Genomic DNA, 14,902 nt, shown 5'->3' on the forward strand with positions numbered 1-14,902 from the left:
AGACATGCACAGGCATCATTCCTGATGGAAATGGCAGAGTTCTGTCATGGAAATGTTGGTTTAAAATATGTATCTGTACCTAGCTAGAAGCCCAAAAAGAGTTTATTTGACAGTATAAAGTGGTTTATCCTGCCTTTGTGAAACCAATATGGATATGTCTTCTAATTCTGCTGCTAGGTTTACCAAATAAGCAGGGATGTGGTTTTATTTACTGTTGCTTTTGTACAGCTCAAGTCATGAAGTTATAGTAATCACTGCACCTCTGTATTATATCCTTTCTACCAACAGATTATTCCATTTACCCTGAAAATTTGTTATTTTCTTGTTCATGGCATGAGTACTTGAAAGGTAGATTGGAGGAAACAAGAAATACATTTGTGTCATTCTGTTTTTTGCTCATTGTCTCACCATTTTATAGTAATAAAAAGTATTTGCTTTTAATAGCTATTAAGTATTACACAGTGAAACAGACCAAGCCGGAAAAAAAATCGTTATTTCATAATGTGGGTTTTCTTTTTAACAATACTATAAAAAAGTTAGAAAATGAACCTATATAATTTAATAACACCAATAAGGTTCCACAGATTGGTCTGTGATGAGGATAAAATGATATTGCGCAAATGTGAATTCGACTTGATGAATTAAGTTTCAAGAGGCATGGGATGTCAGTTTTCTATTTTAAAAAATGTGCAATCCATTATATCCCTTGAAGGAAATACTGAACTAAACTTTATTACATTAGCATACTTCGGGGGAATTTCAAAAACTACTTTTGCCCATGTTGGCAGCTTTTGTGTAAAGCATGATCAAAGCACTGGCCTTTTGACAACCTGAGTCAAACAGTTACTTTCTGGACACTGGCATTTGTTTCCAAAAATCTAAATTAACCTTCACTTGCCATGTACTTCCTTTCAGTCTCAGACTGCTTCCAAATCTGATGTCCCTCTGTGTACATGAAAACGTAAATTACCATATAGGCAAGGTTAGTTGTCTGAATACACTTCTGCCATGAAATAACAAAGCATTAATTGGCACAGAACAGGTCAGGAACTGAACAAAGCTTCATTGCCCACCTCATAGCATTAAGTATTTGTCCTGTTAAATTTAACTCCTTTGTACAATACTAAAATTCTGTTGTATCAAGGGCCACCAATTACTTTTCTTTCCAACACAATTAAATTGAGGAAGGAAAAAGTAAATGGGCTATATGCATCAATTTAATGTAAACTTTGAGATTTACAGGAATAGAGATTTTAATAGAATCAGTATAATGTGTTTGAATCAGGCCTGTGTGCATTGCTTTCACATTTTAAATGTACTGAAGAATTAAGCACCAAAAAGTTGGTGGGGGGGGAGGGGGAGGTGCTTGTCTGCTTGAATATTTTGGGGAATGGTGCAGAGTGGGGGGTATGGAAACATAGAAAAACTACAGCAGCATACAGGCCCTTCGGCCCACAATGTTGTGCCGAACATGTACTTTAGAAATTACCTAAGGTTACCTGTAGCCCTTTTATTTTTCTATTTTAGAGAAATAGAGGATATTAAAGTATTAGTTTAGATCCAAGCATTTTGTTTGTACATTTAAAAAAATGGCTAATCTAAATTTTAAAAATTATAAGGTATTATTTCTGAGATTATTGCTTGCAGTTCTTGGTTACTGCATCCTCCTTTCTCCTGTCAGGTGTTTAGTCCCAGTAACTTGAGACTGAAACTTGATTGACAACAGCAAAAGTAGTTACTGTTCCACTCTGCAAGTGTTATTTAAGCCCATAGTGTGCACTAATATTTCCCATCAATAGTGCCTTTTATTTCAACTGCTCATCTATGGATAGAACAAAGTTCAAAGTAAAATTTATTATCAAATTACATGCATGTCACCACATACACCCTAAGATTATTAGACATAAATCTATAGAACAGTAACTGTAAACAGGATCTTAAGCATCAGGAACTGTAAGCTATGAACTGTGCAAATGAAGACAATAAATAAATAGCATTAAATAATGAGCATGAAGTAACAAGATAAATGAGTCCTTAAAGAGTGTAGTTATTTGTTTTGTTCAAGAGCCTGATGATTGAGGGATAGTAACTGTTTCTGAACCAGGTGGTGTGAGTCCTGAGGCACCTGTACCTTCTACCTGATGGCAGCAGGGAGGAAAGAGCATGGCCTGGGTGGCGAGGATTGTTGATCGATGGTACTTTTCTACGGCAACGATTCATGTAGATGTGCTCAATGGTTGGGTGATGTACTGGGCCAAATCTACTACCTTTTCTAGGACTTTCCACTCAGAGGCATTGGTGTTTCCATACCAGGCCGTGATGCAACCAATCAGCACACTTTATAGAAGATTGCCAAGGTTTTTGATGATGTGTCGGATCTCCACAGAATCCTAAGGAAGTGTGCTTTCTTTGCAATTATATTCGTATGATGGGTCCAGGATGGTTGCTTTGAGATGGTACTTGAAGTTACTGACCCTCTGATTCTCTGAGGATTACTTGCTCATGGACCTCTGGTTTCCCTCTCCTGAAGACTACAATCAGTTCCTTGGGTTCTCATTTACCTGTGTGAGTTCAGAAAGTAGTGATAAGCATCTTGTAAAAACTAGAAGAAATATCAAGTGTTATTTGCAGAGATTATTTTTACTTTCAAAGGTTTTAGTTTGTTAACTATAACTTAATAACTGATCTGCATTAGTGAAAGGTGGTCATTGTGTTTTGTAACTCCAGAAATTAATCAAAGAAAATCACAGGAGCCTGGAATAACATGTCTACTTTGTTTTATTTTAGTTACTCTTTAGTGAGAAGCTCACATGTGGTGACATGATAATATATGCCATTCATATAACCTGTAATGAATTAAGTAAGCAACTGCTTAATCAAACAGTATATTTATAATATTACATGAATATTACTGCAATATTAAATACATAACTCTTCTTCCTGCTTTGCTATAAACGCCAGCTGAATATAGAATGCTTGTCAGGTGAGACTTGTGGCTGTGAAACAATGTCAGGTTCTGAGATCTCCTCAGTGGTGGTTGTCGGAGTTGTAGGCAGCACACTGCGACTGCAGGAACTGGTTTTCACTGCTCTGGACACCTTCATTAACAATTGATTCTGCCCTCCTCAAATGATCATTGTGTCATCTCTAGATGACATTCGACACACACTCCACTGTAGGAGAGTGGTCCAGGAGCAGCATAGCTGGTGAATGGAGTGTGCTCCATTGCAATATATAAAGAGGAAATTGGCAAGTTTCCTATTCAGTGTCATTGTAGTGAGTTCTGCTGAAATTGCTCACAGTGTGGTCTTTAGGCAAACCTTTCCTCCAAGCTGGGGCAGTACAGTGCAGATATAATATGTCTTATTCCATTCATTTTCAAGAATGACTGAAAATGTTCTACATCAAACTATGGTCCATTGTAACTGGCTAAACGTTCTGGAACACCGGTCCTCGAGGCTTCTCAACACATCAGCATTGTGCGAGGCTGTAGTAGAGGCTATTGTGAACACTTATGGCCATTTTGTAGCTGCATCTACTACTACCAAGAAACTTATGCCCATGAAGGGTCCTGCACAATCCACGTGAATCCTCTGCTAGGGCTAAGTATGCCATTCCCACGGATGGAGAAGCACTGTTCTTGACATCATATCTTTTATGATCGCAAAACCCTGCTGCTCATTAAGAACTTAAAACTACTGCAGGTCTACCCCATCAGCAAGTTGCTCAGTGCAGAGAAACTGGACGGTGCCAATGGTGCTGCTACCTGGGTCGGAGAGGCATCGGAGGAGTTGTTGCGTCGTAACAGCAAATGATCGTATTAGTTGCTTTTCTTCTGATTGCAAGACCCTGTTGGACATCGTCAATGTGGAATGCTGCAAGTCCGATTCGCTGATTTATTACTGGGGACTGGCAGTACTAAACGCCCCAGGAGAGAGGCGTTGGAGCCAGTGTGCTCACCGAAATGCAGGAACAGTGAAGCCTGGTGTTCAAGATCATGTCTGTGCTGCCCCACTCTCCCCAGTGTTCACTTAGCAGAAGACAAGCCATATTGTGTTCGACTGCACATTCCTGCAATGTACATGGACTCGTGGCTTTGGACTATATTTTTTGTGTGACTGTAGTTTACTGATATATTGTGTTGCATGTGCCTTGTGCCGTCTACAATTGTTGTTACTGTGACCCGGAGTACAGCTGTTTGGTTTGGCTGTATCTATTTGTATTCATGTATGACTGAATGACAATTAAATTTGAGCCATGAACTATTCTGGATGTGTTGGCATCCCAAACGTTGCATGGGAAGCTGCTTGATCTGTCGATCTATCCCAGGCCACCAAACCACGCTTTCATTTTGACCATGCCTAGATGTAGTTCCTTTACCACTTTAGCTGTCAGCTTGGATAGTACAACACTCAATCTCCATGTGAGTCAAGGGCAAGTTCATTGTGGCGCTGGTGAAAATGGGGGAACAGGGATTTCTGTTGCACATTCCATCTATTTTGTGTTGCCGTGTAAACCTGAGACAGTACAGGGTCTTTTCTGTTTCCCTTTGGATCATCTCTGCCATAATCGGGAGACTTTAGATTTGCATTAGGGAAGGAAAAAGTAAATTTTTCAGGTATTTCCTTTTCCTTTTCCAAGGATAAAAAGGGCCATCCATCAGCATTGCCATCGTTAGTCGTGCAATTGAATTCGACTTTGTAATTGTGTCCTCGAAGAAAGAGTTGATCTCAGCATTCATGCTGCTGCTGTCAATGGAGCACCCTTCTGTGCATTGAAAATGAACACTAGTACTGGTTGAAATGTTTTACACTGTAAACCAGACTCAAGGCGTCTCTGTCAATCTGTGTGTAATTTTTCCCTGCAGTGGTAAAGAAACGTGATGCGAAGGTATGGGGCGTACACTTCCATCACTCATAACATGACATGACTGCACATATACCATAAGGTTAGGTGTCATAGACAGGACGCAATGGACAATGTGGATCATAATGTGTGAGTACAGCATCTGATGTCGCCATTTCCCTTGCCTTTCAGAAAGCCACCTCACACTTCTTCGTCCATTGTCATTTTTCAAGTGGCCAGGTTTGGCAGGAATTTGTTATAGTAGTAGACAATCCCTTTAAAAAAAAAAGACCGCAACTGTGAAATGTCCTTTGGTCTTGGGATATTCGCCATTGCTTGAATTTTATTCAGCATGTTTGTGTGATTCTCATGGGTCAATGGTGTGACCACAGTAAGTGATGCTTGGTTTTAAAAATTCACACACGTTATTTTGTTTTCTGAGTCTTTTTTACACTTACGAGATTTGTAGATGTTCCTTGTCATCCTTACAGTAACAACTGTCATTCCTGACTGCAAAATCAAGTGCTCCTTTAAATCTGAGTTGTGCTTTAGTTAAGAGCTGATTTATTTATACATATACACTTTCTTGTAAGATTCCTCGAACTAAACAACCTCTCAATGCATCATTAAGCCTATCACTGAACTAGCAATACACGGGTAATCTTTTCAATTCAGATGCATAAGCTGAAATGGACATTTCCTTCCTTTTGATTCCACTTATGAAGCCTAAGATGTACTGCAGTGAACAATGATTTCAGTTCTTAATGTGCCTGCATTACGTTCACGATATCAGCAAAGCTCATTCCAGCTAGTTTAGTTGGAGTGGGCAAACTTTACGCTCTTCCACCTATTACACTCAGTAACACTGGCACTCACTTTTCTTTGGCTAGTTTGTTTGATTTAAAATACAACTCAATCCATTCAATATATATTACCCAGTTATCTGCTGTGCAATCAAATGTGTCTATCTTTCCAATGCAGCCAGCTATTTCAGCTTATTTATGATCATCCAGTGCTCACTGCTTGTGAACCCATGAATTTAATCTGTTTTCTGCTTTTTAAAAAAAAAAAATTTGTCTCTTTCTCCTTCGGGGCGGGGGGGGGGGGGGTTGGGGGAAAATGCTGTGGTAGTCGTCTCAGATTCATTTTCAGACTACCTCAATGAAACTGTTATGATTTGTAACTTCAGAAACTAATTGAAAGAAAAACATGGGAGCGGGAATAACATGTTCAACTTCATTTTCATGTAGTTTCTCTTCCTTGGTGAGGTGTGTACATATGATGTGATGACATATCATTCATGTACTTTTACATATTATCTGTAGTGAATTAGGCTCAGCAACAATGCTTAATGTATTTATAATATTACTGAAATATTAAATACACAACAGTAAGGAACATTAATCATGTTTATAGCTGGAGTATATTCCACTGTATACATCAGCTGGACTACTTTGTGAAGATTTGTAATCTAGAACCAAACTCAAACTTGGACTACAAGTCATTAATTGTAGTAAAAATAAAGTGCTTATATTAATAGATTAACAGCTTGTATTTTCAACCAATAATTTTGAAACTTGAGTTCAAATCCCACCTTTGATAGTTGGGGAACTGTGAAAAATAATTTTGATTTTAATAAGGTTTACTTTCAGTAATGGTAAGCATGAAATAATATTGGATTGTCATACAAATCTATTTGTTCATTAATGTCTTTAAGGGGAGGAGACCTTACCTTTTCTAAGATGTGGATTGCTCCAGATATGCTGTCATCTCAGTTGAGGCCCATCGAAGCATGGATGACAAATGGCAGCATTGTCAGATGGATAAATATATATTTTTTAAATGTAACAAAGGGATTTTAACAATTTTGCTGAAGCAACAGACAGAATATTTTAGAATCGGTGCATCATTTTAACATGTCAGACACATTGAAGAAAGGTGAGGAGGAGGAAAGAAATAAGACTAAAAAAGACAGCAGTAACAGACAGAAGCTGCAAGCTCTTAGCATTTAGTTATAAGATGCTAACAGAAGTATTCTTTTGCTTTGTGATCTCTACTCGACTGAAATTACTACATGAATCACTTGTCAAACAACATTTATACTGAAAAGCACCTAAACAAGTACAAATAGAGTTTGATGCACCCACTAGAAATACATTTTTGCATGTTCTTCTAATTTGACTTCCAATATTTTAGTACCCAAAATAAACTCTATATGCTTCAAAATTATGAGTTTTGATAGGCTATTTGCAAAAGATAAAGACTAATAAATAATACACTATTGTATGGCTGTCACCTTTAGGAATAACTATAACAAAACAGTGGTCATTGCTGGCAATACATCATTTTCTGTAACTGAATTACTGTACCATCAGCACCGGGAGCAGCATAGAACATTCTCAATGGATTCTTTGTACTAGATCAGAACTGGCTTTTGATGAGGTTTGCATCAAAATATTTCTCAGGGCATTAGGGAAATAGCAGAGCTTTATTGGGGCTTTGTGTATACATCATTGATATTCTTCTATGGGAAGCTCAAATGTTTTAATTTGATACCCCTGAATGAAATATGCTGATTCTGAAAGAATTTCATCTGTTCATCATCTAATTGATTGCTTTCATCTTCAAATAGGTATTTATTAAAGCTAGCATTCACCAGTTTTGTAATTTTCAATGTAGTTACATTTGTCAGTTGCATGTGCAACAGTGCTCCAATCTCAAGGCCCTTTATTTAAAGTGATCAACATCAGAGTTGAGTTGTATCAGTTTTTTTACACACTTTCACATTAGTATATTAATTATGTTCCTTTTAGTTATTTTGGCAATCATAAATATGAATTAAAATTATTTTGAGTGAATCATGCAGCAGTATCTCTTATTTCTTGTCATTTAAAAACGAGTAATTTACAAGCTGAGCACAGAAAAGGTTTTTCTTATGTCGTGCAGATGGGCCAGTTTCTTTATTATGGCAGTCATTTTCCATATAGACTTGAACCAAAGCCAATGTTTCAGAATTACCAGTGAATTTATGACATTAAGTACCGTTTTAAAATTTGAATGGGAGTGTTCACTACTTCTGTATATACAGTATATAAGGTTGCTGGCTACATTACTGCCTTATACCTACTTCCTGTATGAATAAATAAATATAAATATATACTTAAAACATCCTTGTAAATGGGAAGAATTAAATAGTCCAACTTTAGGATGTAAATTGTATTTCTTGTTCATTGCTTAAAACAGTTGTCTTCTGAGCTGATTGAATATTTAAAACCATTATTTGTCATTTCAGATGGACTCTCCATTTCAAGTTGAACAATGAACTTTGTTAGTACCAGCTGTCCAAATACATTTCATTTTACACTTCGTTGTTACAGGTTTGTTAGATGAAATAGCCATTTGCAAATGTGATTCCATGGTGCAGGGAACATAGAGGGAGATAGATCTCAGTTTGGACATTAAACTCTCAATGATCACCTTTTAAGTTACAGCCATTATCCAAAGATGTTGAAAACTGCATAAAACTTTTTCTCCTGCCACCCTCTCCCTCTTGCCTTGCTTTCTTGAATTTGTGTTTTATAGCATTTGGACTTGCATTGTCACATTTGTGTTTTAATCACCCGGGGAGCACAAGTACTTTGTAATACAGTGTATGATGACTAAAAATAGGGCTAATATGATATGAATTTGCCTTGGTATAGTTCTCCATCCCTGCTTAATTTTCTCCTCTCGGCTTCCCTGAAGTGTTGGTTGATGTTGGTTCTGTCCTCTGGAACCATTCAAATTACCGTTAATGTGTTGGGTTTTGTGACGTGACATGTAGATATGTGATTACAGTACCTAGCCAAATTCAGTTTTGTCTCCACATATGCACTTTCAGCAGAGCTTACTCATGTGTATTCAGGCATAGCACTCGTGTCTGGGCTTTTTTGCACTCCTTACCCAGAAGTGCAAAGACTAATTATAGCACTCCAAATGCTGCTTCAAGTAAGATCAGCTTATTCAGTGCTGCCCATGAATCATATATGATTTGTAAAACACAAGTAGTACAATTTTTTTTAAATGCTGAAGGTACTGAGGTTAGGTAGCAGCCATGGTGAGAGTTTTATGTTACTTACCTTCCATCAGAATAAATCAATTTTTATCTGGAGATTAGATGCTAGAAAATTGACTTGCTAGAAATATAGGCTGGAGGTAGGATTACAACATTGTAACCCTATTATTGTTACAGGTTTGTTAGATGAAATAGCCAATTATCCAAGCAATTTTATTAAATGCCCCTCCCTCTTTTGTAAATTTTACCTTCATGGTATTCTCTCTAGTTTTACCAGAATTCATTTGAAATCATAATTCCACCTTTGGAATCCAATAACTTCATTATGAAACACAGGAAATTATATTATTAACTTCTTTCTCTACTAAATTATTTTCCATTAATAATAGCTTTCTACTGAAAGCTGGTTTCCTGACATATTTTATTAAAATGGCTTGTGGAAATATTTCAAATTGCTCAAGTCGCAGATGTACAGAGATTGAAAATGAACACTGGCAAACAAGAAGCTCTGCAATGTGTTTGCTATGGTTCCTCCATGCAGAGGTAATGTTATCCAGCACGCTGTTCACATTGTTTTTATTTTGTTTAAATAAAAATGTCTTGTATTTACATTATAACCTAATTGGATTCTGCAATGGTATCTTGATGTTTGAGTGTTTTTTTATAAAATGAATGGACCAGAACAGTAACCCTGATAATTTCAGTCCGTATGCATGAATGTTAATGCACACACTAATCACTGCCCTGACCAGACAGTCCCCATGCACCAGTAACATCAAAATGTTACTGTCAGAGTGTATACGTCACCAATTACCTGAGCTTTCACATTCAGCTTATGACAAAGGAATGGACTGAACTTTGTTAATTGAATTTTGCTTGATTGTCCTTTTGCAAGGTTAATGTTGGGGTCGCAGGAGTACCTTTATTGTGTGGACTATGGGGAATTTACGATTGAGATGTGGGAGAGTCTAGTTTGGGAAGGAGGTACAAAGCCAGCATTAGCATTTGTGGTGGAGGAGAATTGGTATAGTACTTTTCACAGAAAGGATATGTTTGAAGAATTGGCTGGAATGTTTGGGGACTGGGATGTGGTGATGATAATAGGTCATGGGGTTAGGCCAGCTGGAAGAACTTGGGCTTTTTTTCTGTAGAGCCATTGCCAGCCAGGTCAGTGCTGCAAGACTAAGACAATGTTGTCCTGAGAGTGCTGTATAAAGAATGGTCCCCGGGTGTTATATGGACCTAAGCAACAAGTCCTGAAGCAGGTGGACTCTTTTTTTCTCTCACCCTACCCCCTTCTGTAGGAAGAATGGAGATGAGTTGAAGCCTTGCTTCTTGTTGTCCCCAAGGACCCTAACAACAACTTTGCTTCCATGTATGTTGCTTGACCTGCTGAGTTTCTCCAGCAGATTGTTTTATTGTTCCAGATTCCAGCATTCACAGTCTCTTGTGTCTCCAGGATTAACGTAGGTTGGACAGTGGGTCTGGAAATGGCAGAACGAGTGCAATCAGATGGTGGTGGGGGGGGGGGGTGGTGGGTGGGTGCTGGTGGCAGATCAGAGTTGTTGTTCTGGGTGTGTCCAACAATGGTTCAAATGTGGTTCAAACTCCTTAAATTGCATCAAGCTGTTGATGCACCTGGAAGTATCTGGTCAAATTTCCTGGGTAAAATTAAACATTAAAATTATATTTAAAGTATTTCACTCTGTGGGAAATGCTACCTGAATTGTGTAATACTGAGATATAAAATGTTTTTTTTTCTGTGTGATATTACCATTTGCCTTCCTCCATTTTATTTTCGAGAATTACTTTCTGAAGGGACCATTCCTTAAATCAGTCATTTCAGACTGTTTGAAACATCACTAATCTGTCTTTAAAAGAATGTTGTTTTGAGATTAAATCTGAGAGTGAGCTTTGTTTTCTTCTATTGACCTATATTTTAATGCCACAGCTACCATCCACCTTTTGTGTATGTGGCTACAATACACAAGAGAGAAATTCAACTGATGCATGACTTTTTCAGTCATGAAATCAGTCTTTGATCTATGAATTTTACATTGCAGTTGCTGAATTCTGAATTACACTGAAAGGGCAAGATGCAATACTGACTCAAAAAATATCCGTATTGTTCAGATCACTCTAATAAATATGTAAATTTGTATTCTCACCTTTGCCAGATTCAGCATTTAGTACACTGCATTTGTTCATATTAAAACTTGCCTACAGGTCCTCTGAGGTAAACAGAAGCAAATTTCATGAGCTTTATTTAAAAACATCCTAATCTGTATCATGAGTTTCTGAAAAATCAATTGAAATGTTTGTGGATCTTTAGGCCTATTTATAGTGTTACGTATCCCGTAACTGGATAACTTACCAGCAAAGATAGAGAGGTCTGTTGAAGTCTGTTGTCACTATTTTCAAACGTTTTTATTTATAAAGGGACACAAAAGTAGGGTTAATACATACATTCAGATAGTGCACATCGTCAACATTCAATCTAAAGCGTGGGTATAGTAATAATCATCATTAAGAAGTGAGCTCTGCTGGTGTCTAGGGGTTAATAGATTGTCCGTTGGAAATATAAAAGTCACTCTGAAAGTCTGCAGGCCTCAGGCCTTTGAAAATCGCTGGGTTTTGCGTGGGGCGACCGAGAGAGAGAGATTGGGGGGGAGAAGAGAAAGAACTTGCTGAGTCTTGATGAATCTTCCGTGAAATCGTGGGAGCGTTGGTTCCCTCTCCCCGATGTTAATTAAGAGCTGTTTTCTGTGATTCCAGCCACAAATTCCAATCCCGGAATCTAACGCACGTGGCTTCCTTCAGAATGGCATCCCGCTGCTGCGGGACCACTCTCTCGTGTCTTCTGGGTGCGTCTGAGGGGCTGTCCCCCTGAGACTCTCCTTTATACTTCCTCACGGGTCGCAGGTGTCAATCAGGTTGGGATGATGCAATCTCTCTCTCAACCAGCCCACCTTGCCCGAGGGCTTTTCACGTGGTCTCCATGAGACAATAGTCGCTGTTGTCTTTATTCTGTATCCCTGGTGGGACCTGCAATTTTGCACGTTTCTCTCTCTCTCTCTCTCTCTCCCCTACTGGGTCTACTGACCCCCCCCCCCCCCTTCGACGGGTGCTCTTGCGATTCTCACAAAGGAGGGGGCTAGGATCATAACACCTCCCCTCTTAAAAAACGTTTTTACCAGCGGTTAAAACGGAGTGGTCCACAGTCTTACAGGAGTTTTTAATCTAACACAATACACAAGCTTTTCTTTTCACAAAATACTACCGTTATACATTCAAGTCAGTATCTAAATAGTTAACGATTACAGTGTCCCTTTCTTTAATATCTTAACATGGCGAACTGTACATCAGACTTCAATTCAATAACCACCTATTTATTTTTTTCCCTAAGCAACAAAACTAAGGAGGTGCGACCTTAGCTTAGGTGCATTTACAAAAGTTTACGCGAATACTAATCGTTTCAGTCGTTTAACTTAACTGGCAGGTCTCCAAAGGGCTGTCTTTAGTATTCACAGGCTTTGGCGCAAACCCGTTCAACCTGCCTGGCTGTCTAACAATGGCATCTCCATTAACCGTCACCTCTTTTCCGGCGAGCCCCCCCCCCGGGGAACTTGAGTAATTTTTCATGGTGAACTCCCACCAGCCTCGTTCATCGGGGTTATTTTTGCAACACCATGCCCCAAACTTAGACCCTTTTCACCTAATTCTTCGATTTTACCCAGGTGGCTGGCCCTTTTATCAGTCCCCTTCAGGCTATTGGTGTTTGATTGGAACTCTTCACTCAAGTAGCCTGTCGAAGGCAGCCTTTTCACACTCTATCCTGGCATAACAATAGAGTGGGGGGGGCCCCGCTATTCCCCGGCTCACTCTGTGAGCGATCTGCCAGGTTTAAGATTTCTTCCTTCGATTTGGAAACTACAGGCTTTTCATTTCCTTCACCAACAATCCTCACCCCCCCCCCATTCTTAAATTCTGCATTAACTTTGAATACTCCTTCGAGTACAGACGCCGGGGAATTCACACTTTCCCCGGTTACCAAGGTTAACCCTTTTCCCACTGAACCGAGTCCATCTGACCAACAAGGACGGCCGCCCCGTTCCACTGGGTCAGATACCTCGGACTTCTTCTGAGCTCCATTACCAGGTTCAGCACCACATGCATCCCCATCTCGGACACACTCAAACGGGACATTGGCCTCTTCCAGGCTTTCAACACCCGTACCTTTTTCAAATTCTAACCTCCCCCGATCCTCCCAGTTACTCTCTGGGCAGCTCCCATCCGGGGAAGGCGCAACCCTGCGAGCTGAAACAACCTCCTCGGCCCTTTCAGCAGACCCCTTCGAGGCAAGGGTATCCGTTCCATCTAGGACTGCCCTCCTCTCATTATCGGGAACACCTTTAGAACTCTCAAGTTCTTCAAACAATTCTGCCAAACCAGACAGATCATCCATGTCCAACTCTGGACCTTTCAACAGCTTTATCTGTTTCTCATCTTTATCTCCTACCTTTAGGACCTTTCTCTTCGCTAAGGGCAGATCTATCTCCTTTCCCTTACCCCCTTTCACTTTACTATTCTTCATCTTACCACCCTCGAAACCCTCATGGCACGGGGTCGACAAAGACGTCTCAGCCAAATCAAAACTGGCCAGATTTAAACTGCTCTCGTTCACAGCTCTCTCTCTCTCGACAGGCTGCGAGTGACCGCGCCGGCGAGATGGTCCTTGGGCGCTAGGGACGGGCCCACCATACTCGCCGGTCGCCAGGTCGGCAGCATGGCTGACCAAACCTTACCCCCTGCTAAGTCGTTTCCCAGCAGCATGTCCACGTCAGCTCTCGGGAATTCTGAGGGCACCCCTATTTCAACTGATCCATACACCAGCTCACAATCCAGAATGACCTTATATAAGGGCACCATTTCTATCCGTTTATTTATTCCTTCCACCTTTACCATGCCCGTTTCCTGACCAAATTCTAGTACCTTACGGCTAACCAGGGATAATTCAGAGCCCGTATCCCTCCAGATTCGTATGGAAACTGGTGTGTCTCCCTCCGTCACAGACACGGTTCCGTGTGACAGACAACTCCCAGAGCCCTCTCGTACTCTGTCTACCCTTGGCTCTCTGGTCGATTTGCTGATTACCACGGCGCACCCGATAGGGACTGTGGCTTTCCCTCTTCCTATCTCCTTCCTCGGAGCAAAGCATCGAGATGCAATGTGCCCCTCCTTTCCACAATTAAAACAGGTCAAACCCGGAACCCTCTGGCCGTCTTGCCTTTCCCCCTCAACCTTACCGCTCGCTCCCGGTGGGACCTCTGCCTCACTCGTCGGACTTTCTCGATCGTTCCCACGGTCTCTCTGGGGACCTTTATTCGAGGGAGTCTTTGTCTTGTGGGTTAGGGCATATTCGTCCGCCAACCTAGCAAATTCTGAAATGGACTTATCCGGCTTCTCATTCAAATACACCCGGATCTCCTCCGGAACACAACTTTTGAATTCCTCAATCAAAAATAACTCCCTGAAACGCCCATAATCCTCGCCCACTCTTTCCGTGGTGCACCAACGGTCCAAGAGCACCCCCTTCTCATGGGCTAGCTCGGTATACGTTTGATTCCACCCTTTCCTTAAATTTCTAAACTTTTGTCTATAGGCCTCGGGTACCAATTCGTAAGTCCAGAGAATTAACTTTTTTACCTCATCATAATTCTCCGCTACTCCCTCCTCCAGGGACAAGGCCGCATATGCTCGTTGGGCCTTCCCCTTTAACACACTTTGTAACAACGCCACCCACTGCTCTTTTGGCCACTTCTGATTTACTGCCACCTTTTCAAAAAGCAAGAAATAGCTATCGACATCTGTCTCCTCGAACGGGAGCACCAATCTCAACTCCCTACTAACATTAAACCGCTCTGCTTGGTCTAACCCTTGATCTCTTCATTCGTTCTTCATCTTCTCAATTTCCCGGTCATGTTGCCTCTGTTTCTCTTTCTC

General features: G+C 40.3%; 1 protein-coding gene across 9 annotated transcripts in view; it reads left to right on the forward strand.

Moving 5' to 3' along the window:
• The window catches only part of LOC132400639 (kelch-like protein 29), a 436,778-nt gene that overhangs the window by 29,340 nt on the left and 392,536 nt on the right, over positions 1-14,902 (forward strand). For 5 of the 9 annotated variants that reach the window (XM_059981820.1, XM_059981815.1, XM_059981812.1 and 2 more), the window contains one exon: positions 8,138-8,222. The exons of 2 other annotated variants lie outside the window; for them this stretch is intronic. The gene's annotated coding sequence lies outside the window, so the exon portion shown is untranslated. The remainder of the gene's footprint in view (positions 1-8,137; positions 8,223-14,902) is intronic. 2 more of the 9 variants (XM_059981816.1, XM_059981817.1) reach the window with 1 other exon arrangement.

Source organism: Hypanus sabinus, chromosome 10 (genome assembly GCF_030144855.1).
Source record: "Hypanus sabinus isolate sHypSab1 chromosome 10, sHypSab1.hap1, whole genome shotgun sequence".
Taxonomy (NCBI): domain Eukaryota; kingdom Metazoa; phylum Chordata; class Chondrichthyes; order Myliobatiformes; family Dasyatidae; genus Hypanus; species Hypanus sabinus.